At 32.9% G+C, this 25,477-nt stretch overlaps 1 protein-coding gene across 5 annotated transcripts in view; it reads left to right on the top strand.

The window, feature by feature from the left end:
• NOVA1 (NOVA alternative splicing regulator 1) overlaps nucleotides 1-25,477 on the top strand; it is a 158,771-nt gene that overhangs the window by 25,156 nt on the left and 108,138 nt on the right. Inside the window, exon 3 of one of the 5 annotated variants that reach the window (XM_047737491.1) lies at nucleotides 23,836-23,937. The exons of the other annotated variants lie outside the window; for them this stretch is intronic. The gene's annotated coding sequence lies outside the window, so the exon portion shown is untranslated. The remainder of the gene's footprint in view (nucleotides 1-23,835; nucleotides 23,938-25,477) is intronic. 5 annotated transcript variants of the gene reach the window in all.

Genomic DNA, 25,477 nt, shown 5'->3' with positions numbered 1-25,477 from the left:
TTCGTCTCTAAACCAAAATAACACATCACCAATCATTGCTTTTTACTTCACCAGTCTGTAAGTCAAGTCTGTGGGTTGACAGAGAAGAAGGGAGATAACAAATTCTGTGACCCATCCAGTTCTACATATATGTGGACATTAGACAATATTTTTGTTATCCATATTTATAATTTGTGAAAGGAACACTTGCACAGAATTTAAGAGGATTAAACAAGGAAGAACATAAATGATACATGGAGGGGTACCTGGGTAACTCAGTTGGTTAAGCATCTGCCTTTGGCTCAGGTCATGATCCCAGGGTCCTGAGATTGAGTCCCCACATCAGGCTCCCTGCTCAGTGAGGAGCCTAGTTCTTCCCCTTCTCCACACTTGTGCTCTATCTCTCAAATAAATAAATAAAATCTTTAAAAAAGGAAATAATAATTTGTGTCTTTATTTTAGTGAAGTAGGAAAGTATTTCTTCCTGTTATCTTTTCTGGCATTTACATCCATAGATCCTTTAAGGTGAAGAACCAAGAATGGAAGGTATAAAATCATTAAGTAATGAAAACACTAGACTCTTGTTTAAGTATGTATTGAATCAGAATGTCAAAATTATTTGGGCTTGTTGAAAGGGAAGATCCACACAAAGAAATAGTATACTATTAAAAGAAGTAAAGATTTGAAACAATCTGGGACTAATTCTTTTCAGCTAGAAAATTGCTTCAGGCTATGCTCTCAAGTATTACAGTAATTGAAATTGGGTGTGGTAATTATTTGTTATTAATGGACAAGTTTTACATCTTCATTTTTGTCACTTTGAACTTTCTGATAGTGTGTAGATCTAGATCTGAGACTTACTCAGTTACTTTCCGTAATAAATAGAATTGTCTAGATAAAGCAAGTAAGATTGAGAGGCACATGGAATTTTTAGAAACTACATTGGAAATGTTCTTTAACACTCAAATATATCAGTCTTACCCACTTCTTGGTCTTTGTTAATATTTTAATCATCTGGTTTTTTGTCAAGAAATATGATTTAATAAACTGCATGCGAATGCAAACTATAATTCAAGTCTTTAAATAATTCAGATTTCTTGCTCATGTAATCAAAATGTTTGTGTTTTGGGGAGGAAAATGGGGAAGAAATGAATTAAAATATGGTATGATATTCTATGTACAAGATACTTAGCTCAGTTCTTTAATTTCAGTTATTTTTCATTTCTAGAAGTGCTGTTTGATTCTTTTTCAGATCTCTTTGCTCGTATGTTTGTAAGACTGAATACTTATTTTAAATTCTGTGATAATTCTGCTGTCTCTAGTTTCTGCTGGCTCTCTGTCATGTAGCTGTGCTTCCTTGTGCACTTTGTAAATTTTTTATTGTTAATTTTTCTTAATCATTTATCTGGGAATTTTTTGAAACCTTGCATAAAGGTGGTACCCTTCAGAGTGGCTTTGCATGTACTTTCGTAAGATGCCTGTGGTCACTCCTACTTGGAACAACTTGACACTGAATTCAGGCTGAGACCTACTTGAAGGTATAAGTTCAGACTGAAAACTAGCTTGAAGGTGGACTTGTAGTTATGAATTCCTAGAGATTTTTATTTCCCTCTTTTCAAGCATGTATGTTGGGGGAATTGTCATAGTGAAGAGATGATTCTGTTTAACACTTACAATGATGGCACGACATATTGGTGTCAGAGTTATTGGGGACCCTCTTAGTAATCTTCCCACCTTGAACATACTCTATACTTTTTATCCTAATCTTCGTATTCAGAAAGATAAAAAGACAGAAGCTCGGGTTACATTGGTTCATCAAATGTTTTCAAGATAAATATTCTCTCAAATGCTCTACTTTTTCCTCTGGGTTCCCACATTCATTTAGGTCTTGACTTCAATATTTATTACTTTCTTGCCAGCAAAAAATGCCACTGAATGATGTGTTAATATTTTTTCCCAATATATTTAGATGTTTCAGGCAGAAAGACTGGTCTGGCTATCTAACATATTATATTGCCAAACATAAAAGTATGCTAGATTTTTTTTTTACAAGATTATTTTACCTGTTTCCCTCAGGTACTCTGGTAGTCTGTACATGTATTCTAACCATTTCAGAAATGAGGTTGCCTGACCTGAGTCATGCAGCTGGTAGCTGAAGATTACTCTACACAGATGGATCTGTCTGACTCCATAGTCCATGCTCTACATTGTACAGCACTGCCTACATATGGGTTTAGATTCTTCATCTACAAATATTTGTTCTACATAGCATTTATTTTGTTGATCATTGGTATTGTATATAAGGAAATAAAATCCTGAATTATTATCTACAAGGAGTTTTGAGAAAGAAAATTTAATAACGGTTACTGTACTGTACTGTAGAGTTAGCAATATGTGTCAAAACCAGGTAATTAGTACACTGTGATTCCCTTAGAAAAAAAAAAATCTTTTCTATTTTCCCTAAATCTCTCCTGTTATTTCAATATTGTCTGCTTAGTTTTTTTCCAACATCCCAGCAGATCCTTTCCTTATTGCCACCTTTTTCTTGACTTTCTGCTTTAGCAGTCCTATGAGTATTTTTGTTAGGATGTGTCACATAGTAAATATCAAGAGAGTCTTCTGGTGTTACAAATACAGGCAGAAATAAACATAATACGGTATTTGTTAAGCCTTTCTCAGTAAACACACAGTAGTGCAGAAAGCTGTATTGATTACCAAATGGAAAACTTAAATTAAAAAAAGAAGCATTACTAGTTAAGAAAAAAATTGCCTAAAATGTTATCAGATGTTTTGCATTTTGAGATAGCTACTTCAGATTTAATAGATTTGAGAAAATGGAAAGTTAATGAAGCAGAAGAGTGGAAGTGAAACAGGTATAAAATAACCGTCTACAAAATACAAGTGATCTTATTAACAGTTGTCCAGATTAGGTTACTCTAACCACTAGAAAACTATTCAAATCAAGCAAGACCTATGAATGTCATAGGATAATCCAAATAAGAGAAACTATAAATAAATTTTTCTGAAGGCATTCTTTACAACTTACATTTAAATGGATTACACTTATTTTAAATTAGATTTTTAAATTTAAATAAAAAATATATAGACTTTGGGGCACCTGCATAGCTCAGAATTCAAGCATCTGCCTTCAGCTCAGGTCATGATTCCAGGACTCCTGCTCAGCGAGGAGTCTCCTTCCCCTTCTCCCTGGCTTTTGTTCCTTCCTTTCTGTCTCTCTCTGTGTGTCAAATAAATAAATAAAATCTTTTTAAAAAGGTATATAGACTTTAATATATTAGTTTTTAAATAATAACTTAGCATCTTTTGTGAAGTTTATTAAAAGTGGGCTGGATTGATGGCAACTTTTTGTAGGAAATTAAACGGATTTTTTTTTTTTTTCATTTTCTAGTTATTGAGCTCATCCTATGATTTCTAAGTACTGTTGAAGATTACTTTTGGGAGAGTGAAAGGAAAAAAATAGAATGTTTGTCTAAGGATTGGACTGGTTTCTTAGGGAAGACTTTAAAGGAGTATTTAGCCCTTTAAAAAGTATGTAAATGGATTTATTCTTTTTGCTTTTCTCATCTCTTATAATGTTTTCTATTTTCTTATAATTTATATTGATAATGGAAATTACTAGTGTCAATAAGAAATACGAAGTAAGAAAGAATAAATGCAGTGAGTCCTCTTTCTCAGTATCTGTTATTTACAGAACTATAATTTTTGTGTCCATTGTCTTGGTCATATTATGGGATTAACTTTCTTATTAGTTAAAAGGAGAAATATTAGATGATAAAGGACAAAGTATAGCAAAATAATAACAATAGTAGTAATACAGCTGACTTTTCTTGAATGTTTACTGTTTATAAGGCCATATTCAGCATACTATGTACATAGTATTTGTTTTGCCCAATAACTTTTTGAAGTAGGGTCTATTCTTATAAATAGAAAACTGAAGCACAAAAGTTAAATCACTTTCCCTGGATAGTTAGCTATAACCATTGGAGCCAGACTGGATAGCATATGTATATAGCACTCTACAAATAGTTGATTTTTAATGGTAATTCTTTTTCTGATGACGATGAGTTAGACCTGGAATTTGAAGCTGATAAGTAGAATAGTTCTATTAATAGTCTTCAAAATAGGTGTGATATTTTCTTAGAAATTGCAAATCTGTTAGTTACTCTGTGTCTAACCTTAAGCTCTGTTTAAATTCCTTAATCATGACATTTTTAAGATTTTGCTTAAATGCCCTGTAATGACCATAGAGCACTTTCTAAGTTATGTTTTTTTTCCTATATGGATGTCCCTTTTGTAATGTCTTTATTTAAGAACTTTACCTTAGGTTTGCATTCTCACGCTCATTTTTTCCTCTGTCAAATTTTCTGCACCAATCAGGGATTAGATAAGAGTAAAAAGAAAACTAGTAAAAGAGACAATATGGTGGTCCTGGTTTTAAGTTAATTAATTTCATTTGTTAGTGATTCATTTTTATTATGTAGTTAGTTCATTTCCACACAGTATCATTTGGTCCTTACTATAAAGAGTACTCAATGCTAGATTACAAAAATGAATGAGCATGGTCTACCTTTTGTCTTTCCTGTCTCTCCAGTCTCTTATCATGTCTTGACCTTATATCACACTGAATTTTTGGTCTTTTATATGTGGAAGACAAGAAGTAATAAGATAGATATTGAATAAGTAGACAAGAAAGAAAAAAGTTGGGGGAAAAGAAGAGGGGAGACCATGGTGGACTGTGGGAGCAGGTGTGCAAGCTCTGTTGTGCTAGGACCACAGCAGAGACAGCAGCACAGAAGGAAGCCACTGGAGGACAGAAAATAGAATGTCTTTGTAATCCTGGAAGAAGAGAGGGTCTTAACAGACCTCAAGGGCAGCACTATAAAATAGTAAAACTCCCAGTAACAGGGTGATTCCACATCATCTTCTTTGGGGGTAGAGGATAAGTCAAATAGCTACCTTGATACTAAAAAGGATAACATTTGATTATTACAAAACTGTAGAGTCTAGGTACAGTGGGTATGGATGGAGAGCAAAGTCAAACAACTGTTGTGTTTTTTTCAAAACAGAGAGACCAAAGACAGATGTGAATTCTCTCAGCATGGACTTCTTAACAAAGTTGCAGAATTCTTACGGATTTCAGTAGCTCTTAAGTTTTACGTTGTACTATTTACACTAACTACCTTGCCACACAGTATAATTACTGACACTTGCAGTGTTGACCCTAATGCATCAGGAAATGTTTAAATTGTGTACCTCACATTTTAAGAAGTTAGGGATATGTGTGATATGCTTTAGAAAATTTTCCATAAATGCATTTAAAATTCAGGTATAGTACTTAAAGGTTTAACTTTTTTAAAAGTACTGTGATGAAAAAAACACAGTCCCTACCTGAAATCAGCCTTGCATATCTCATGTGTAATGGAGAGACCTTCAAGTAAATTTCCTTGTGAGGGTTTTTAAATAATTTTGTCAAAAGGGACTTTAAGGCATTTTACATAAATACAAATTGTTCATTAATGTAATTTTTTTTGTTGAGGCGTAAATGACATATAACATGCGTATGAAAGGTTTAGCATTCTTATCCAGCAGAAACACTAAACCAGACATACGTATTGGACGTATTTTAATAACTAAAATAATCTTTTACCATATTGTTTATATATTACTAATAGGAGTAGTTATGGTCAGTTTTTTGTTAAACTTTTCACCTATTTAACTAACTTACTTATTCAATATATGAAAGAACAAGGGCTTTGAAATAAGGCATAACTGAGTATGAATTTCTGCCTTATCATTTGCCAACACTGTGATCTTTAAGCAAGTTGCTTGATCTCTTTGTTTTACAGTTTCCCAGTGTATACATGGATATGGTAGTACTTGTTGCAAGGAGCCATACTGAGTGATGGTGTATGTAAAAAAACTTTATCAGAATGCAGACTAAGCCCTCAGTAACTGGTATGGTCTTAGTATAAAGCAGCATGTGGTTACAAAATGATGTAGGAATGGCTTCTTGATTTTTACATTACTTAGCTGTGCTTGAGGTTCTCCTTATTTACCAAAGAAGAATGACTTGGATCCACATAAAAATTATTGGTAAAGTTAATTGTAATCAAAATCGTGCAGCATTTCCTCCTTCAATACTCTGTTAATTAAAGTAGCCATTGTAGGGGCGCCTGGGTGGCTCAGTCGATTAAAGCCTCTGCCTTCGACTCAGGTCATGGTCCCAGGGTCCTGGGATCGAGTCCCGCATCAGGCTCTCTGCTCGGCGGGGAGCCTACTTCCCCCTCTCTCTCTGCCTGCCTCTCTGCCTACTTGAAATCTCTGTCAAATAAATTTAAAAAAAAATCTTTTTTTTTTTTTAAGATTTTATTTATTTATTTGAGAGAGAGGCAGTGAGAGAGAGCATGAGCGAGGAGAAGGTCAGAGGGAGAAGCAGACTCCCCATGGAGCTGGGAGCCCGATGCGGGACTCGATCCCGGGACTCCGGGACCATGACCTGAGCCGAAGGCAGTCGTCCAAACAACTGAGCCACCCAGGCGTCCCCCAAAAAAAAAAATCTTAAAAAAAAAAGCCATTGTACATCATTTCTTCAGGCATGAATTTGAAATTGTGTAGTGAAAAACTTTGGGACTTTTGTTTTTAGAAAAGAATTATTATTCTACATCACATGTATGCCAATTCACTGCTTAAACATCTTCCATCAGAACTGAAAGTATATTACGGGTTTATATCCCAAGGGATTACAACAGAAAGGGTGAGAAGCAGCTGAGCAGGGAATTGAAGAATGAATGCTAATTGTCCCATTTAAGCTCCTTATTCACGGGCAACCAAATAGTTCTACTTTTAATTTTAGTCTTTATTCTTATACAACCAAAGAAACAGTAGGTTCTGTTTACAGAAAGTGCTCTACTTAAAAGCAGTTGCAGTTTCAGAGGAGAAAAAAGCATTAGAAGTTAGCAGTTCTTAGAGAAAGGGAGAAATTATGTGTAGTGATGTGACAGTACTATTAAATATTGAAAAACCTAGTCTCTGAAACTAAATTTCCTACTGAATTTGGAATTTTCTGTCTTGCATTCATTAGCCAGTCTATGCTCCAGCAATTTACTTAATCTGGGTTTGAGTTTTCTCATATGTAAAATAGTAATAGTAATAATACCCAGCTCACAGAATTGTTGTGAGGATTATTTTAGTAAATATGTATAAAGCAGTTGGAATGAGCTTGATGTATTGTAATGTTCGTTACCATATTTAGTTAGGTTTAAAGTACTACTGCTTATAAGATAAACTATTACTTTATGTACCAAGAAAGTAAACAAATGTGGAAGAAAATGTGTCTTAGAATCAATGCATTATAATACTGTTATTAGATAGGTAAATTTAATAAGCTTTTCATAATGTGATTCTTTCAAAGGCAATGTTTTTCTTCTTCCATGTTATATCGTTATATTCCATGTTATAAAGTTTTATTTCATAGACTTTACCAGATATAATAGTAGTACTACTATTTTTAGGGGCAAAATAGCAAATGACAAACAATGAATGGAAATACTTAGTTTATACATATATTGTTTTGTCAACTTAAAATTTTTGTAGGAGAATTTTTATTTTAAATTTATAAGGTGAATATTTTTGGTATCTGGCATTACATTAATTTTTAAAGTTTATTTATTTATTTATTTTTAGTTATCTCTGCACGCAATGTGAGGCTTGAACTCACAACCTTAAAATCAAGATCTGCATGCTCTTCTGACTGAGGCAGCCAGGCACCCCAAGCATTCTATTAATTTTGAATACACTTTCATGTATCTCTAATATGCTCATAATAATATTTTGTTGATATGTTCTTTAGATCCTACAAAATTCTAAAGTGTTTTCTAAGTAGTCAAAGACAATATATTTGTTCAGTAGATTTATAATGCTACGTTAGAACATAGCAGTAATGATAACAGCCTCTGGGATCAATTTTCCTGGATTCAGATCTGAACTCGTTCACTTACTAACTTCTCAAGTCACTTTGCCTCTCTGTGCCTTTATTTTCATATTTGTAAAATGGGAAAATTAATACTTCCTACCTCACAGAGTTGAAATGTATATGAAAAGTGCTTAGGACAGTAGCACTTCTAAGTACAATATACTTGCTAATGTTTTATGATAGTTTAATTTTGTGTTCTAAGTACTTTTTGAAGTTCTAATCAGTTTTCTCAACTAGAATCATTAGTAAACCATATTATTCTATATTTTGTTCTCTTTTATTCTTTTTCTTTAAAAAAAACTTTTATAATAAGGACAGACCGGGGGTATTCAGGACAGAGTATTCTGTCTACCCCAGAGGTCCTGGTGCAAGTATCATAATTGGTATATATAATAACACCTAATCATCAAGAAGGTGAGGAATGATATTTGATCACTCAAGAATATGTGTGGTAATTTTAAAAAAAAACTCTTTAACAAATTGTGAAAAAAGGAAAGTTTTGTCATTTGAAGGTATAAGCTTCAATTCATGTCTGGATGTTTTTATGTGAAACAGTCCTGGTGCTGGATAATTTAGGTATTACTATGTTAAAATTTAGAAATTGGTATCGATCCTGTATTATTTCACTTTTTAAGTAGGCAGTTTATCTAATTTACTTTCTTATGTTGATTTTAAAAACTTAACAACACGTGCACAAAGTTAAAAAGTAAAATAGTATTACATTACTTGAAACCAGATAAGGCACCCCGCTGTATCACTGCTTGCCATCTTCCATGGCCCTTTGCCCCAGAGGTAGTCACTCTGCACTCTTGGAGCTGTTTCTTACGGCATTTCCATATTTTTAAATACTACTTTTAAACTGTTGTTTATTGATTTGTCAATTTTTTCAGTATTAAATTCCTTTTTGATTAGTTGGAGATCATTCTCATATTTATGTCACTTCATTCTCTCATATACTTACGCAGTAATCACTCCATTTTCTCGACATACTTATCCAATAATTTACATTAAATTAGCACTAATATGTTTATAAATATTGCTCCTTTTTGAGTGAAGTGATACATTATAATTGTCTCCTTTCTCCTACAACTTTTCCTTTTTTCTGCAGTTAGTAATTACGTTGTTTTTATTTGCTCATTTTTTGTGTACCTACAGTTTTCCCCCTAAATATTTTGGCATGTTATATGCATATCAGTAATTTCTTTGAATGCTCAGATATGATTTGAAACACTGTATCAAATTTGTGTTTTTTTGTGGAGTCTTTTCCTTCCATAATGTTATGTTCTGGATCTAGATTGCTTGCTTTCTGCTCCTACTATATAGTGTACATCTTGAGACTTTCTCTAGCTCTTGTCCCATGCTAGATCCATTATTTCCTGAATCCCATGCTCCTTCTCCCCATTTTCCTCTCTTTTTCTGTCTGTCTCATTTTTTTAATTTTATTTTTTATTTTTTTTTTTATTTTTTTTTAAAGATTTTATTTATTTATTTGACAGAGAGAGATCACAAGTAGGCAGAGAGGCAGGCAGAGAGAGAGGAAGGGAAGCAGGCTTCCTGCTGAGCAGCGAGCCCGATGCGGGACTCGATCCCAGGACTCTGGGATCATGACCTGAGCCGAAGGCAGCGGCTTAACCCACTGAGCCACCCAGGCGCCCCTCATTTTTTTTAAATAGAAGTATATTTTATTTTTCAGATGCTTCTTGATAAAGGAGCCTTGGAAGTTTGCTCATTTAAAAAGATCTTCATCCCATCAACATTTTTGATTATTAGCTTACAATTACATAATTATAGCATAATTATAGTCTATAAAATAATTTTTCCTTAGAATTTTGAAGACACTGCTCCCATTCTCTTTTCTCTCCTTTTTTGTTTTCTCATTTCTTTGTATTCTACTTAGTAGGACATTTCCCAGACTTTCTGTTTAATTGAATATTTTATTTCAGCTATTTTTATTTTCTAAGTGTTCTCACTGTTTCTCTGATTATTCTTTTTTTTTTTTTTTACATAGCACATTGTTCTTATTTTATGGTATAATGATCACTTTTTTATGTGTATGAGGATAATTTTTTTAAGATTTCTTCTGCTCTTTGTATTGTATTTCCTTAGAGTACTTTATTTATATTGATTTAATCTTTCATGTTGAAGACTTTTCTGAAAGCCTTGACTTAATGAGGTCCTACAGATTTGGTTGGTAGCTGTATTTCTGGGGACAAGAATTCTTGCCTAGATGGCTTCATGAGGACGACTAAGCAAAGAGCCAGGATTTTTCTTGGAGGTGCCAGATTGTGGTATCTATATGTCTATTCTCTGGGGTCTTAAATGTTCCCCAGTGAATCTGCAAATATTCTTTCTGGTTGGTTTACATCTACCTACTGACATGTAGGAACCAGTTCAAATCCCACTGACCCTTGTTTCTTGATTCTTATCTATGTTGTGCTTGTTAGTTCTAAGTCAAGAACATCTCTGTTCAAAACATTCAAACATCTGATCTTCTAGAAGTGAAAGACATGTGGAATAGGGTAGTTAGTGTGTGAAAATGTTCTCTATATAGACTTCTAGAGAATCCCTCAGTATTCACTGCTAAAATTACCTCTGCCTTTCTGGGGTTCCATTAGGCAAATTATCTTGATTGTATTATCCTGTTTTTCTGCCATTTAGTTTTCAGCTTCCTCTGCTGTGCTGAATAACTAGTCTTCCCCCTGAGTTGTTCATTTTTCGGAACCATGTTTAATTTCTCGTTTGCTATTGTCTTTTCTGCCATTTTCTTTGTTCTTTTGTTTTGCACTTTTTTGTTATTTTAGTGGAATTTCAGAAGGGAGTGTGCTGAATCTGCCATTCTTAACCATAATAGTAATATTATTAGTAGTAATAGTAATATTATTAGTAGTAATAAAAATAACTAGCATTAATCAAAATACTTTACCATGTGCTAGACTTGTCCTAAGTATTTTAACGTAGATTTTCATTTAATCTTCAAACAAATCCCATTAGGAAGACACTATTATTATCCTCATTTTATAAATGAGGGGACAAAATGATAAGTAATTTGACTAATAACACATGTCTAGTAAATGGCAGAAAGACTTGAATCTGGGAACTTACCTCTAGAACCTGAGATTGCTACTTTAGCATTATAGACCAGAAGTCTACAATACCTTCATAACATTTAGAGTTATTTAAACTATCATACATCTTAAAAATCACTTTAAATAAGGCAAATCACTGGAGTATTTAGAGGAAACCCTAGTTGTTTATAAATATGCTGCATATAGATATGCTCACAAGTATACATATAGACTTACTTATTAAATGAAGAGTAATTTTTCTGGTAACACAAAATTAATATAAACTACTAATTTTCATTTACCACCATTTCTCCGAGTTTTTATTTACATTTTCTGTCTGAACACAATGTTCTACACACTAGGTATAACTAAATAAAATCAGAGGATCAATAAGTTTTATTGTATTAAAACTTTTCTTAAAAAAACTTTTCCTTTCTTTAAAATTTTCAGGAAAAGTAGAAATATGATATTTGCAGGATTTAAAGACTATGAATAAATAAAACTTTTATTTTTTAAAAAATATGATCAAGCACTTGAAATTTAAAATAAACTTAATTCTACTTATAGTGTCACCAGCTAAAAATAAACTTGATTCAATATAGTTTGTTTTTTCTTTTATAATAATAATGAACCATTTCTATTTGTGTAATTTTTCTATCCTTCTATTTCTTCAGTATAGACAGAAACCTATTGCCTTCCTGCTGAGGATATAATTTCTGAATCTAGGCGATGTACTGTCAGCACAGTGAAGCAGGAAATTATTCTCCTGTGTCAGCTGCTGCTGTTAAAGAATAAAGAAGGTTTGGGATAGGATGCAATTCTATTATCTCTACTCACAAATCTCATATGACATGCAAATTTTAAATTCAAGAGAGTTCAAAGTATTTTGTGACAAGAGATACTTCCTGTTCACACTTCTTCCTCTGCTTCCTCTAAAAATCCCAAGTATATTTCAAAATTCCATGCTTTTTTTCTGCTTCAGTGGCAGTAGTCTCCAAACTTATTCACCTTGTTCAAGTAATAGAATATATGTAAGTTATATTCTTCAGAACATTGGGAACATTGGTATATTAACATTAATAGAACAGCAGCAATAATAATAATAATAGCTAATAATTATATGAACTTTCTGTGAGCTAGGGACAGTTATAACTGCATGCTTTCTGTATATTAACTGAATTAATTCACATAATAATCATGTGAGATAAGGTGATTTCCCAAAGCATATATGTATGTATGGTACATATATATGTGTTTGTGTGTGTATGCATATATACATATCAATAAATATATAGAGACATACATTAATTATATTACTTAATATATACACATATACATGAAAGGTATATATGCATATATACATAGGCAAATATATACATATATGTGCAAAATATATATATATATATATTTTTGCTTATAAAATTAGAGGCAGAGATGGGATTTGCTCATAGTCTGCCCCCAAGGTCTCTCATAACTACCATGTTTTACTAATAGACTCTTCTAGGATAGGCACTTAGTGGGAGTTACCAAATACTAAAAATTAGATAAAATCTCAAAATTTGGCAACTTTATCCCTTATTCTAATTTTACTGTGAATTGGGTAAAGACTGTTATTGCTTGATTTTTATCTCCAGAAACCTCAGGAAGTTATAGATCATTACTTTAGTTCTAGTCTCTGTGCTGTGTCTTTACCTGGCTAGTTAACAAATTTATATTTTCTTATTCAATAAAGTTTTACTAAATTATCACAACAAATGATTTCAATATTATATTCTTTTAACTTTGTGATAGAGGAATCTGTAATACTCATTCTTTTTTATTTGGGGAAATTATTATTTAAGGACATGTATTATTAAATATGATAAAATATATTATAGACATTGTAAGGAGTTTTGAGAGATTCATGTACATTTTTGGCATCCTTAAATTAGGGGATGATCTTAGAGTCATGATAAAGTATAAATTCATTTTTAGTGTGACTATAAAATATAAATTTGGTATATGATCTCCCTTGAATATCATTCATGGATATTTAGATTTGGAAATGTCAATAGCAATTAATAATTAGAGTCTCAAATATAAACCTGTCTATATCATATAAAAATGGTATTAAAATTTATAGTTATCCCATATTTTTAAAAATTGTTTTCAGTATCCTTCCCAGAATTACAGGAACCAATAGAGTATTTAATAAATGATGAAGTAAGATTAATTCTACATTGTTGGATCCAAACCAGATTTTATCTAATTATTCCCTTTAACACAGCTTCCAGGGTATTTTATATTTTCCTAAACTTGATGGTTATTTCTCATCTTATGAAAGACACACTAGAGTCAGATGTTACTGAAGAGTTTTAAAAATAAATAGAATATTGATTGCACAGAAGTACAGATGGATCTACAGATCTATACACTTTAGAAAAATAACTTTTAAAAAAGAAATTTTAAAGGGTAGAGAACTATTTCTCTCATGGTGAAAATGCATGTCATGATTAATTTAAAATTCCCTTGTCCACTTAATTTTTCTGTTGTGTCCAAGTAAGACATGTAGTATGTAGCAGGGAGGAAAAACTTATTCTTGTGTTCTCTCTTTTTTTTTCTCTTTTGTAATTTTATTTTATTTTTCAGTGTTCCAAGATTCATTGTTTATGCACCACACCCAGTGCTCCATGCAATACATGCCTCCTTAATACCCACCACCAGACTCACTTATTCCCCCACCCCCATCCCCTCCAAAACCCTCAGTTTGTTTCTCAGAGTCCACAGTCTCTCATGGTTCATATTCTTTTAATCAGAAGTCTTCTATTTCATTTTGCTGAAACAATATCACCTAGTTCCATCCTCATAACATCAGGTAAGCTAGGTAATTTTAGAATGATTAAAGTAAGTATAGCATGGATATTTTTAAAAATATAACCTCAAACTCTTGATACTGTTCTATCCATGACATTATCTGGGTTTCTGAAATTAAAATAGCACATTAAACCTAACAAAATGTCTTGGCCTATTTAAACCTTGTTTCCCAGATAGAGCTTTCCTATATATAGATAACAATTTTATTGAATTTGTGGCATAAATTACCTTTATAAACATATAGCTTAATATGTGCTGAGATCCTACAAACTGGAAATATTACTTGTGTATGAAGAAAGCAAGTTTGGTTAGCCGTATGTTTAAATTATTTCTTACTTTGAATACATGAGATGCTTATTGTGCTCCTTCACTGTATTCCATTTCAAGTGAAATAACTTGAAAAAGAAGCTTCAGAATGAAAATGTTTTTTGTTAAGACTGTAAAAAATAGTTTTACAAAAAAATGTCAGTGGAAAAATGAGGAACAAAAAAGTTTTACCTTGGTAAGCTCATTTGCATATCAGCCATCATTACAGTGTTACCATTGTTTCTCTACCTGTATTGCACTCAAATCACATACTTTAAAATTAGATATAATGTATCTCTTGCATAATTTACTTTCATGGCAACTGCTGAAAAAATAATATTGTCATCATTTGCATGATGGAATTTTAGGCCTACTTCTATTTCCATGTAATTATCTTAAACCTTCCAATTCTTGATTGTCTTAATATAACAACCACTTTTTTTTTAAATTATCAGACTTCAATTTTTAAAATAGCTTTAGGCTTGCAGAAAAATTGAGTAGAAAGTCCAAGGAGTTGCCATTTACCCTTTTTTGCCCCATATCTTTCCTGTATCCCCAGAACACTGTTTCTCCTATAATTAAGATCTTGCTTTAATAGAGTAACAATTGTTACAATTTATGTACCAATTTGTACATTAGTAACTGAAGTCTATAGTTTCCATTAAAATTTGCTTTGTATTTTTACCAATATATAGTGGTATGTATCCACTATTACAGTATCATACAGAACAATTTCACTCTCCTAAATACCCTCTGTGTTCCACCTCTTCATCCCTCCCTCCCTCCCCATGCATTTCTGGCAGTCACTGATTGTTTTACTGGCTTTATAGTTTTGCCTTTTCCAAATATAAATGTCATATATTAGAAATATATTTTCTATATATTTATATATAGAATATAGAATATAGAATAGAATATAGAATATATTCTATATATATATTCTATATATGTAGAATATATATAAATATATATTCTATAGAATATATATTTATATATATTCTATATATATTTTCAATATAAATGTCATATATTAGAAATCATACGGATTGGCTTTTTTTTCATTTTGCAATATACATTTAAGGTTTATTTGTTTTTTATATCTTTTTTTAAATTTAATTTAATTTTATTTTTTATAAACATATAATATATTTTTATCCCCAGGGGTACAGGTCTGTGAATCGCCAGGTTTACACACTTCACAGCACTCACCATAGCACATACCCTCCCCAATGTCCATAACCCCACCCCCTCAACCCCCCTCCCCCCATCAACCCTCAGTTTGTTTTGTGAGATTAAGAGTCACTTATGGTTTGTCTCCCTCCCAATCCCATCCTGTTTCATTTTTTCTTCTCCTGCCTCCTTTGATGCCATGATAACTCATTTCTTTCTGTCACTGAATAATATTCCGTAATATGGTTATACCACAATTTATTAATTCATTCACCTGTTGAAGAACATTTTGGTTGCTTCTAAGTTTTGGCAATTATTTTTTTTAATATTTTATTTATTTAATTGACAGAGATCACAGGTAGGCAGAGAGGCAGGCAGAGAGAGAGGAAGGGAAGCAGGCTCCCTGCTGAGCAGAGAGCCCGACGCGGGGCTCGATCCCAGGACCCTGGGATCATGACCTGAGCCAAAGGCAGAGCCCTTAACCCACTGAGCCACCCAGGAGCCCCAGTTTTGGCAATTATGAAGAAGGCTTTTATAAACATTTGTGTGTAGATTTTTGTGTGGACATGAGTTTTCAACCCATTTGTGTAAATATCAAGGAGTGTGATTGCTCGCTTATGTGGTAAGAGTATGTTTAGTTTGAAAGAAACTGCCAAATGTTTTCCAAAATGACTGAACCACTTTTCATTGCACTAGCAATGAATAAGAGGTTCTGTTGTTCTACATCCTTGTTAGCATTTGCTGATATCAAGTGTTTTGGGTTTTAGCCATTCTAATAGGTATGTAGTAGTATCTCATTGTTTTTTTAATTTCTAATTCTCTAATGACATATTGTTCTGAGCTGAATTATGCCTGCCACCCCAAATTCATATTTTGAAGTCCTGACCCCAGTACCTCAAAATATGATCTTATTTGGAGATAGGGTCTTCACAGAATTAATAAAGATAAAGTGAAGTTATTATCATGGGTCCTAATACAGTATGACTGGTGTCCTTATAAATAGGGAAAATTTGCACACAGAGATATGCATACAGGAAGCATTCCATGGAAACATGAAGACTGCCATCTATAAACCAAGAATTGAGGCCTGGAATTTGATCCTTCCCTCACAGCCCTCAGAAGGAACCAACCCTGCTAACACCTTGATTTTGGACTTAGAGCCTCCAAAATTGTGAGACAAATTAATTTCTATTGCTTAAGCCATCCAGTTTGTGGTACATTGTTATGGCAGCCCTAACAAGCTAATACATATACAATGTTTAGCATCTTTCCATAAGCTTACATGCCATATGTAAGGTATCTTTAAGGAGATATCTGTTAAGATCTTTTGCCCATTTTTTTGTTGTTGTTTCCTCATTGGTGGATTTTAAGAGTTCTTTGTATTCATTCATTCATTCATTCATTTTTGTATATTTGAATGTGTGTTTTGCACACTCTCTTCCTAACTGTCTTGTTTTTTAATTCTCTTAACAGTGTTTTTTTTTGCAGAGAAGAAGTTTTAATTTGAATGAATTCCAATTTAGGTGTTTTTTTTTTTTTTTAAGATTTTATTTATTTATTTGACAGAGATCACAAGTAGGCAGAGAGGCAGGCAGAGAGAGAGGAGGAAGCAGTCTCCTGCTGAGCAGAGAGCCTGATGCGGGGCTTGATCCCAGGACCCTGGGATCACCACCTGAGCAGAAGGCAGAGGCTCTTACCCCCTGAGCCACCCAGGCGCCCCTAGTTTTTTTTTCTTCTATGGATTATGGTTTTGTATTGTGTCTAAAAAGTCATTGTCAATACCAAAGTCACCAAGATATTTTCCTATGTTACATTCTAGGAGTTTTATTGCTTTGTCTTGATTCATTTTGAGCTAATTTTTATGGAAGTTTTATTATCTGCATCCAGAATCTTTTTTTTTTCCATGTGTATATCCACTTGTGCCAGCATCCTTTATTGAAAATGTTATCGTTTCTTCATTGAATTTTGTTTGCTCCTTTGTCAAAGATTGGTTGATTATATTCATTTGCATTTTTTTCTGTTCTCTTCCAGTGATCAATTTGTTCTTTAACTAATACCATAGTATCCTAATTACTGTGGCTTTTTTAGTAAGTCTCGAATTTCGGTAGTAATGAGTCTTCCAATTGTATTCTTCCCCCTTAATATTGTATTGACAATCTGGCTAATATTATTTACTAACAGTGAACTAACATGTGAGTTTGGATGACTTGAGTTTGTATGATTTTTCTTACTTTGCAGTAATTAAATTTAATTTATAACCTATGATATTTATTCTTATATTCTGTTAAAAAGTAAACTAGAAAACAGGTACAAATATAGAACTTAGTTTTGTAATTTTGACTCACATTATTTTCTTTTCATTATGTTGTATCTCTGAGAAGGACTGACTGGTAAAATATATGTTGAAAATGCATGGCATAGTTGAGGAAGATGAAAGAGTATAAAATAAATGGGAACTTTACATAAATAACCTCAATGTAATGGGATCCTGAATTCTCTAAAAATGTGACATTTAAACAGAGATAAGGTTATGTATAATTTAGTCATGTAAAGTGCTGGTAATCCTTAATTTATTTTAAAGGATATATTTGAGTTTTTAGGAAATTCCCATTAAATTTTAAATACTAAATGACTGGAAAGAACATGATTCTGTTTAAGGGAAATTCCTAAGTTATTGAGCTATGAGTCAGAGCAGATTATTCTCTAAAACTGTGTTTTAAATTACTCCATTGTGAATGTTGAAAGTATTCCTTTAAAACAATAAACATTTTAAATTTTTGTTTTTTCTTTCCTTTTTGCTTTTTCCTTCACTAGAGCCTTTTTGTTCTACAAGCTTTTAAGTTTGGGGTCTTTTTTAGGAGATTTTTACTTTTTAGGCTTTACACAACCTAGTATTTGTTAGTTTTTGTAATAAGGTCTACAATTTTTTATAAATGTTCAAAGTATTTAATTTTTATATAAGGGGAAAATCTAAGGAAGTCCTCATAAAATGCATGTAGTTCTGTCATTACCAGGTGTTCTTAAAAATAAGAAGTAAAACTGATAACGGCAGGCATTTAGCCTGATATTGGTAGATATTTTAAAAAGTCAGAATCCCTTACTAGCTCATTGGTGCTGACTATTTCATAATACAATATGAATTGAGATGGAGAATTAAGTGGGGTTGGAATCATAGAATGGTTCTATTTTTTCTTCAGTAGCACCTTTGTTTATGATTGGTAAGTCACTTTGTTTCTTTACTCATCTCAAGAAAGTGTCATAACTTTTTGGGCACTTCAGAAAATTAGTTTACTCTGACTCTAATCTACTAAAGTCAGTTTAATCTGACTAGTTTGAATTTTAACCTCATAGCTCAACTTACAACTCAGATTTTCCCCCTTCTACTCAGTGCCACTTAGGCTTTTCTAGACATTGGAGTATAGAAAGAGTTGTATCTAGTCATTCAGTCTGTTCACAGACTGAAAAAGCAGATCACTTTCTGGAAACGGAATGGAAAGTAATCTGCTTTTTCATTTAAATTCCTATTTCTCCTCTGGGGTTCTGATACCTAGAGGAGAGAGCTGAAAAGGGGAGAACTTTTGTTCTTCTTTTTTCCTATTTCTGCCCCTCTGCTGAACACTGATTAGACGGTATGCCTTCTGTAGGAGAAGAGAGACAAATACTGACTTTCTGATGCAGCACATGTTTAAAACTTGCTTTGAGGGTAAGATATTTTTGGAGTGTCACACCATCCAGTTCTGGCTTGTCTTCTACTCTTTCTCAGTTTCTACATCTCCAGTGTACTCCCAGCCTCTGGCTGCTAGGATCCCCATTGTCTGGAGGCTCGCAGTTAAACATTTTTTGCTATTACAGACAGTGACTCTGGTGACTCTGGTTTGCCCTACCCTGCTTTCCAATTTGAGGGTTCCCCCCACTCCTCAAATAAGGCTGGGGAAAGGGAGTGGGCATGGGATGGTAAGCAAGTGTAAATGCAAGTAGTCCAACTGAGAGATAATATAACAGTCTTCCCTCTTGCCAGTCTTTTGAACCCCCCTCTTACTAGATTTGGATTCTTTGATAAAACACTGTCTGACAACATTAAGATAGTGAAGCAAACTCTAAAGCTGGTTGACTCACTCAAATGGAACAAAGGTAGGCAGTTCTGGGGTAAAAAGGAACTGAGGAAAGTAAACGTTTCAGTTATGGAGGAGCAGGTGGTTCTCACATGTTTGGTCGGAGTTCTGAATGTTAAATGTGATTGATGATTTTTTGTTCTTAGTGTTGAGTTCTGATTACCAATCGCACCTCATATTGTTATGTAAATTTTATCATAGTTTTGCTAGTATAGTTGAACCAACCAGGGGTCCAAGACCACCAGTGGATGCCTAAAACCACAGATAGTAGTGAACCCTATGTATACTGCTTTTTCCCATACATACACAGCTATGATAAAGTTTAATTTATAAATTAGACACAGCAAGAGATTAAAAAGAATAACTAATAATAAAATTGCATAATTATAATGGTATACTTGATAAAAATTATACGAATGTGGTCTATCTCAAAATATTTTACTGTACTGAGCTCAACTATCTTGTGATGTGAGATGATAAAACACCTGTGTGACGAGAAGTAAGGTTAGTGACAGGCATCGTGAGCAGCGTTAGGCTACTGTTGACCTTCTGATGATATTAGAAGGAGGATCATATGCTCCTGGAAAACAGTTCACCAAGGGTAACTGAAACTGCAGAAGGTGGAACTGTGGATAAGGGGGGACTGCTTTATTCCATTCTTGCTGGCTACCATCAGTTCTACCACAGCAGCTCTTGTGGCCCTTACAAAAGATTAAACAGGTTCTATCACTCCCCCAGTCAAAACACTCGGTTTTGTGGGGTTTTGTTGTTGTTTTTTTAACAATTCAAAGGCCTTATGTATGGTCTACAAGGTTCTTTGTGATCTGACACCAGGTTAAAAATTTAATCACTTGTTCCTGTCTCAGAACTTTGCTCTTAATTGTCTTTTCTGTGTAGTGTTCTTACCCCAGATAGTCTGTGGACTCATGTCATTTCATTCTTTGTTCGCATAATGCTGCTTCCTTAGGGTTTCTCTGACTAGTCTGTTAAAATAGTATGTTTGTCAGTCTGTTCCTATTACTTGCTTTTTTTTTTGTTTATACCTGAAGCATTTTTCAAACTTTTTATTATAATCTAATAGTTTATTTATTATCTGTCTCCTTCATTAGCAAGTAATCTTTGAAAGGGCAAGTTATTGGCTCCTTTGTTCAGTGCTTTACTTAGTGTCTTAAATGGAACCTGACTCCTAGGAAGACAATTTTTTTGTTGAGTGAGTAAACAAATGAAGGAATGCTAGTTTCCATACTCCAAGTTTAGAAATAGCTTTGATTTATCTCACAATTTTTACTCTCCTGGTGTTTTTACATAGTAAGACATTTTTGTTTTTTATAGGTTATTATTCCTAATTCTATATTCCCATTGTTGTCATCCCAGTTGAACCATCCACACCTCAGTTTATCTTCCATGCTGCTGCTAGAATGATTTTTGTAAAATGCTTCTCAAGATGCCACCCTTTGGAATAAACTACTCTAAAATTCTTTAGCCTAATTGGGCCTGTGCCTGTTGTCCTTCTCCTCACTGACGTCTGCATGTACTGCCTATTCTACTCCTATTCTTTGTGTTGCAGTACTCTAAATGCTTTAATATGCTTCTCTCTTACTCCTATACCTTTACGTAAAGGCTTTTCCCTTTTTATCTTACTGCTATATATTTTATTAGTGTGTGAATACATAAAATGTAACTCCTATTGTGAGAAGACTCTAGAAAATTTGAAATGATTGGGAACCAACTACATAGTTGCATTGTATCCTGCTAATTTGTACGTACGTAAGCAAACCTTTCCATTTCTTCACTGAGAATCTTTAATACATGGTAAAAGTTCCTTTGTCATTTTTGATGAGTATTTAAAAGTTGCTACAATCTTGAAGAGCTCCATAAACACTTTTTGTAATGCTCTTCTTAATACTGTGAACTTATTTTAAAGGTATGGCTAATCTACAGATGTCATAACTCAAAGATTCTTTTTAAAGGATATATATGTATGATTGTATATTGAATCATTTACCTTCAGAAAGACACACTGAAAGGAATAGGGAAGATGATTTATGAAAGTAAGTGTATTGTTTGTAAAACCTCTTCAGAAAATGTGATCCCTTGATAGGTTCTTCAAACTTAGAATTTTTTATTTGTATTTTTTTAAAGATTTTATTTATTTGACAGAGAGAGAGAGAGAGAGTGTAAGCACACACACAGGCAGTGGGGAGTGGCAGGTAGAGGGAGAAGCAGGCTCCCTGCTAAGCAATGAGCCTGAGATGCAGGATTCTATCCCAGGACTCTGGGATCATGACATGAGCTGAAGGCAGAGGCTTAACTGACTTAGCCACCCAGGCACCCCTGTTTGTATATTATTGTGAGAATGAGAGGAGATACTGATAAAGGAAATGAAATTATTTCATACAAACAAAGCTAAATATTTTCCATATCTGAACCTGTTCAAAGTAAGTACAATGTCATAGAACAGACCAGTGTGACTTTATGGGAAATGTAGACTATGGGAATAAAGAGCAGTGTTCCAAAACGTGTATTTAACATTTTTGTATCTAAGATAATATAGAAATACATAGCTTGTGACATTAGTTTCTTTTAGAAGATAGAGCTAAATATCAGTAGAAGACACATCTAAATAAAACTAGTATGAAGTTAAGTAGCAATAAACAAAGAGGGGACACTATAAGGAAGTTTTAGTTGTTTGAGATAGCTTTTTTGAATAATTATTACTATTACTGATAATAATAGGTCAGGTATTGTACCATCTATTTATGTGGATTACTTCATTTAGTTGTTGAAATATTCCTGTATCTGTTACTGATAATACAAAAAAAGAAACAGCTGCTCAGAGTTAGACATTTAGTTTAAATGATGACTGCTGCCTACTTCGTTGGATGTTTTCATTTCACTTATCAGTAGTTCTTAAATTTTAGAGGGGAAGTCACAGAACCTTTTGAGAACCTCACTGAAGCTTATGGCCCACTTGCCCTAGAAAAGTGTGCTTGTGGGCTCATATAATATGTCTTTATTTTAGCATGCTGTTTTGCAGGATTCCTAGATTATCTAAATCCCCTACTTGGACTCCAGATTAGGAATCTCTGATCGGTGCCTTCTTTTAATAAAGAGACTGACGAACGCTATATATTTTTTCTTCCTCTACTACCTCTTGTCACTTAAGGGAAGTGGTATTTATTTACACTATGCCTTATTCTGAGAGAATTTAAGGAAGCTGAGAGGAAACTATCAACTATAACTCTACTGAATATACGCCAAATTAAATACATAAATTCTGTTATGGCCATTGAGACTCAGAAGTTTGATGGATAGCATGCTTTTTAATCATCAGATTTGTTGGGCTTTTCTTCAGAGCACCCTCAGTCTGTTTCACGAATCTAAATGTGAATATTTTGAAGTAATGTAAACTGTTACTTCTTCAGAGTAGTATGAACATAATAGCTGAACCTAGAGATAAAAAAAAAAACTTGAAAGATAGTGCCTTCCAGCCTTGTGATTGATTCAATGATATTTCTCAGAAAATAATTTTTTAATTTGGGTGGTGTTGTAGTAAAAGTAGGGTGGTAATAATTTTCTGTGTTAATGAATTCAAGTTATTGTGCACTTAGTTAACTCATTAGTAGGACTGCATTTAGATTATAACTCTGTGTGACTCTGGAGAAGAAAAGTTGTCGTTTCATATTAGTTCACTTTTACAGCTCCAGTATATGAAAAATAAACTTAACCATTGCTAGTTATTGGAAGACTAGTTATTTCAAATAATTGTTTTTTTTTTATATAATGTAACTTAAAATTTCAGAATGGGGTTCCTTACATTTTTAAGATATTTATCTTAATATGCTTCACTTATGCTTCAATTCTGATATCTTACCTATTTTGTTTTTATCCCCATTGAATTGTCATCTAAAAAAAAAAAGCATTAAATTAGCTGACCAGAGTGAAGAATCTTATTGTATATATTTTCTTGGTTTTATTAGGTAAATTACTACAGAAATAATGTTATGAATCAGTATACAATGTTTGGGTTTAATTTTTCAACGTATGTGTTTTAACATTGACTTATAGTTACACTGTGAATTGAAAAATGTATTTCTACTTTTTTCTTCGATCATTCTTAACATCGAATTTTTAAATGAATGGTAGCCCATCTATGTAGGGCTCTTGTGACTGAATGATGTATTCTGTTTTGCTGTGGCACAGTTTTTGGACAGCCACTTTTGTTGTTAAATATTTTCATTTTCTATAGTACTTTTCATCCCTGTATATATGTACAGGAGTCACTTCACCCACCACCGAATTGCAGCCACTTCTGAGGTGGAACGCAGCAACTGTTTAACAGCGCACTTTCCCCTAGGTGCTGACAGCTGCAGAAGAAATTGTACATGGTCCTGTACAGAAGGTATTTCTCCACTGTGCCATCTGCAGAGTGAAACTGACTAGGAGTACTACATAGACTGTAAGTTTCTTGTGTACCCGTCCTAGACTGGAAAACCCAATAAGAGAATAACAAATAACTGGGAAGCATCATTTAAAAATGTATTGAGGTCACTTACACTTAGTGCTGCTCTCCCTGGCTCTAAATTTTATTTTAAGGTCATCTAATTTGTGATTGGTACTAAATTTAATAACAAACAAATGGATGCGCTCCTTGGCAATTATTTTATTCTAAAAGCATATGAAACTAAAGTGCTTTTATAAATACTTCACTTTTAATGAAGCTTAAAAGAATCAATTTATTTTTAAATATTTTCAAATAACTGAACCAATATTATCTAAGATTTTAGAGCTGTGTTCTTAAAGTAACAAATCTACTTAAAATTCAACAGGAACATCCTAATTAGCTTTGCTTACAATGTTTCGTGTCTTAGTCTTAATACTTTCATTCTTGGGTGAAAGCTTTGCAACAAAGCCAGTTTATAATGAACCTAGTTTTGATTCTTTATTTTAGAAGCACTAAAGAAAAGAATTTTTTTTTTTTTTAAATATTGAAACAAAGCTTGGGAGAGAAGAAACAGTAAATATTTAAACTTTCACTTAATGTATTTTAGTCTTTCTCTCCCATTTCATTTTTTAATGATTTTTTTTTCCTTTTGTAAAAGCATTTTAATTAGAGTGCCATCTTTAGTAACAGTTTGGCATGTTTATGCCTTATAGGATAAGGAAACTGCTATGTCTGTTGTTAAACAGTATGATATGGATTGTTATATTTCATTGTTTTGCTTTTCAGGTCAATAGTATGACTCACTATCTGGCTTTTTTTGTGTGTGTACATCTGTAGCCATTTCTATGGCAAGAAATTAGGATCTCTTAGTCTTTGCAGAGTCTTAATTATATGAAATACAGTGTCATTTGTTTTAGGTAACTTTAAATTATATCATAATTTAAATGATATTTTGTACATCTCTATGCCTATAGATTCTCAATGAAAGCAGATAAAAGCTTCTCTGGGCCACAGTTTACTTACTTGTAAAATGAGGTGGGTGGAAGAAATTATATCCACAGAGCCTTTCTTTATGTGTTTTCTGTTTTCTGTTTAACTCAGAGGCAGAATTCTGTGTATTCAGAATTGTACCTTATATTATGTAACTAAGATATTTTTGGTGCAAGTAACTTTGGTCTAGTTAGAATATTATTTGTGATAATTAAATGCCAAGTGGTGGTCATTTAAAGTCAAAAGAAGAGGTATGTTTTGTTACCAAGATTTTTAACTATCTCTAATTTTATAGTGGAGTTACCCTACTTTTTTTAAATAATTTTTTTGAGAGTAAACAAAATTCTCAATATCATTCATCTGGTAATTTTTTTAAAAACTAGGCTTTATTTGCTTCAAAGTAGAATTCAGTTAAATATTACCAAAATCTAACTTTTTAATGAGATTTTCCCTCTTACTTAGACTTGATACTTCATTTAGCAATTAAAGCACTAAAAAAGTAAAATTTACTATTTTGAAGACTATCATTTAGACATCATGTAATCTACTTGTTATATCTAGCAAG

This window comes from Lutra lutra, chromosome 7, assembly GCF_902655055.1.
Source record: "Lutra lutra chromosome 7, mLutLut1.2, whole genome shotgun sequence".
In the NCBI taxonomy this organism is placed as follows: domain Eukaryota; kingdom Metazoa; phylum Chordata; class Mammalia; order Carnivora; family Mustelidae; genus Lutra; species Lutra lutra.
This window is presented reverse-complemented; position numbering and strand designations above follow the sequence as displayed.